The 3,365-nt window shown below is 40.3% G+C and overlaps 1 long non-coding RNA gene across 1 annotated transcript in view; it reads left to right on the top strand.

The window, feature by feature from the left end:
• Positions 1 to 2,837, top strand: part of LOC107838509 (uncharacterized) — a 4,854-nt gene extending 2,017 nt beyond the window's left edge. The window contains exons 2-3 of the long non-coding RNA XR_001664588.1: positions 2,256 to 2,261; positions 2,747 to 2,837. This is a non-coding gene — a long non-coding RNA (uncharacterized LOC107838509). The remainder of the gene's footprint in view (positions 1 to 2,255; positions 2,262 to 2,746) is intronic.
• The last annotated feature ends 528 nt before the right edge of the window (positions 2,838 to 3,365 follow it).

Here is a 3,365-nt window from a genome sequence, read left to right as displayed (position 1 = left end):
ATGTATCAAAAAAGGAAGAATTGTTTAACGAAATTTTCCGTTTTTTGGGTGAAATGGTGAAAAAGTACTACTTTACGGATTTACTTTTTCAGTATCGTATTGATATTAAAGCAATGTCCGGGTAGAAAACAACAGATGATTACTTGATTTAGAAAGTAACTAAGGGTGTATTCAGACCAACCCAGGATTAGAGTCCTGAATCAGACTCTAATCCGTTTGTCTAGGAATTCCGAGTTTTTGGGGAGGTCCGAATGCAAATTTGAATTCCAAAACGGACTTAAAAACCGAACTCTGAGATCCACCTGAAAATCTAGGTCTCGGAACGGTTGAAGTGCTTTGTAGAAAACCGGTAGAAAACCTGTCTGAATGCAACCTGACTAGAGATCGTTTCAAAAGCAGGAAGTGCAGGACATTCTGGGCAATATATTACTCTCTGCTCTGCGGGTTAACGAAGATTTCGTGTCGGTTGTCATATGAGCGGGTTTGCATGCAGACACTAAATAAGGAAAAGCAGAATATAAATGGTTTGAAGTTGTTTTACAACTTTTTAAAAATTTTACAAATTTTTAAAAATTACAGCAGCGCTCTGCAGCTGCTGTAATTTTTAAACCTTTAATAAGTGACAAAAACTTAACTATTGCCTCATTTGTTTGAACATAATCATCAAGGATGGAGGAATTTGCTTAGTCCTCTCTTGCATCTTGATAGAAACCAAACTGTTTATAGATTTATATCAAGGGCGAATACTTACAAACATCAGCAATTTTCTCAGCTGTAATTTAAGCCATGTTTATAGGAATCGGGTAAGAAATAAAGGCGCTGCGATCATTTTTGTGATTCATGCTCATCCCGCATTGAAATAGCTTAGTTTAGTGAACAGACTCACTTAGTAGTAACGGCGGCTGCAGGAGCGTCGCTGCGTTAGCGGCTAACAGGCAACGTCCAAACCAGTAATGTATATCAATGAAGAAATCCTACAACCGCTAAAATCTGACACTGCTCCGTTTTTGTTTACTTTTTGTGAAGAAGGAAGTTGCGCTGACCTTCTTCAGAGGTTTTGTGTCGATTCCTTCAGTAGTTCTTGGTGCAACGCCCCCACAGGCGACGGGGGGAACACGTTTTTCAGTTATTTTAGTCGTTTGACACAGTGCAGTTTGAATGCGAACTAGAGTTCTGAAAATGTAACAAATGTTGCAATTTTAGTCCCCAGTCCAACCTAGTCTACTGGACTATGGTCTGAATACACCCTAAGTTACATTAAAAGTATTTTTTTTGGTTACTTTCACAGCTGCTGACAGCAACACTCTGCGGCTTGTGAAAATTACATTGAGCTTTGCCAATACTTAATTGCAAGTTATTTTATAATGCTAACATTAACAATGTGTCTCCACGTATATGGTTGAACTGAATGGGCGAGTGTTTAATGGTTACATCAGTACAAAACAAATTTGTGTGTGTTTTCGTGTGTTCCAGTATTGTCTGGAAAACTCTATTTTCTAGGATTTTAGACAGGGGTCTAAAAAAAGGGTTTCCCCTCGCCCCAACCTCCAGGTTCTGAGTTACGCCCTGAGTTTGGTGTCACAGCGCAGTGCACAGAGCTCCTCCTGCCGCTCCAGAACTCAGATGACCCGCTGCACAGATCTGTGAGATTTATCTTAATATAATGAATTATAATGGCATTTAGTCGCACAACTTTACGGCACGTTCATTCGTGGCTGTTTTCACATTTATGTGCTGTTCATATCAGTCTCGATGTTTTCAGTTTTCTGGAGCACAACGCGAAGCTCGACATCATTCGCAGCAAATATATTAACATTAACAGGGCTTAAAGAGCTCAGGCCAGGGGCCGGATTTCCGGCTTTTGACCAAAAGGTCCGCCTTAACCAAACTGTAGTCTCCGGGCTAGACCGGAACGTGTCGGCGGCGACACATCTAAATTTGCAGTACCGTAATTCCGCCACACGTAGCGCTATCTGAAAAATTCCAACGGTTTCTGAAAGGGGAGACGTTGCACTTTCCAGCAAATATCGGGTTAATACGGCAACTTCACAGCTGCAGCTGCAGAGAGTGTAATTAATCCGGGGGACACTCATTTAATAGACGGTAAATTGCGAAAATAACTTGCTGGATATTGAAAGTTCCGGTTGTTATGGATACACGGGTAAGTATATAATCTCACAGGACATTTAAAAAACTACTTACAATTAAAATAAGGAAGATTTATTTAGTCAGACGTTTGAAACTTAGACGTAAAGAGCTCCGTCTGGGGGCCAGACTTCCAAGCAAAGCGAGCATTGGACCAAACGGCCTGCCTCAACTAAACTGTAGATATTAGACAAAGATGTCTGCCAGTCAGAATTCTAGCTCCCTTGTTCTTTACCAATGACTAAAATGTTTTGTAGAAAAGAAGTGCATGCGTTCGGTTAAATCAAATGCGATATGAAAGAAGATGGAGTTTGTCTCACCCGGTAAAGAAACACGTTTACTTGAGAAAGGAATTAAAAACAGGTGGCGCTGGGCAAAGGAAAGGGGACAAGACGGGAAGCTGGCGGAAATTTTTACAAAAGGGCGGCGCTGGGATTCCTTTGGGGGGCGTTTGGTCGAAGATAAACTTTACACCTTACAATCACAACAATGCCAGTTTAGACTTTGAGCAACTTCCTAAAACTGCATTGTGTAACATTAAATCATGTCTGGCTGCAACTGTATCCATGGCAGCTCGTCTTCTTCTTCTTCTTCTATTCAGTGTTTGTAGCTTTTGGCACAGCTCCGCTCCTGCTACTGGTAGCTTCGCCGCATCAGTTCAGTGTTACACCGGTTGATGACGTTGCTGTGATTCACTTTGTCTGGTGTCTGATTTTCTAATATTTTATGTTTTATTGAGGATTTTTGTATATATGTTTTGGCAGTTCTGTGATCATGTCAAAGCAGCAACTTATATTAAAAAGTGTTTTATTTCTGTCTGGATGCTGCCCGCTTCCATGGAAGGACAACAGAAAATCACTCTTATAAACATGTAATTACTAATATTCACGATACCCTGACTTTGTATCCCTCTGAAAAATGAACCCATTTAAATAAAGAAATCCCTCCATGGTGATACCACGATTGAGAGCGTTCATTTTATAGCGTTAATACCGGTGCTGTAAGTGATCCGGTATGAAGCGGGTGTGATAGAACAATGGTACTGCCACAACATTTTTAAATTTCAATAATCAGAATACCGAAATTGTTTCCGTTGTTTTAAAAGGTTTATGTCAGTCTGCCTTTTCCCCATCGATATGCCCTGCACCTAAGGGGGTAAAAAAAAAAAAAAAAAAAAAAAAAAAAACACTCGCACCATTACCAAAAATCTGAAACAAGGG

This window comes from Poecilia formosa, unplaced genomic scaffold (assembly GCF_000485575.1).
Source record: "Poecilia formosa unplaced genomic scaffold, Poecilia_formosa-5.1.2 Scaffold267, whole genome shotgun sequence".
Taxonomy (NCBI): Eukaryota; Metazoa; Chordata; class Actinopteri; order Cyprinodontiformes; family Poeciliidae; genus Poecilia; species Poecilia formosa.
This window is presented reverse-complemented; position numbering and strand designations above follow the sequence as displayed.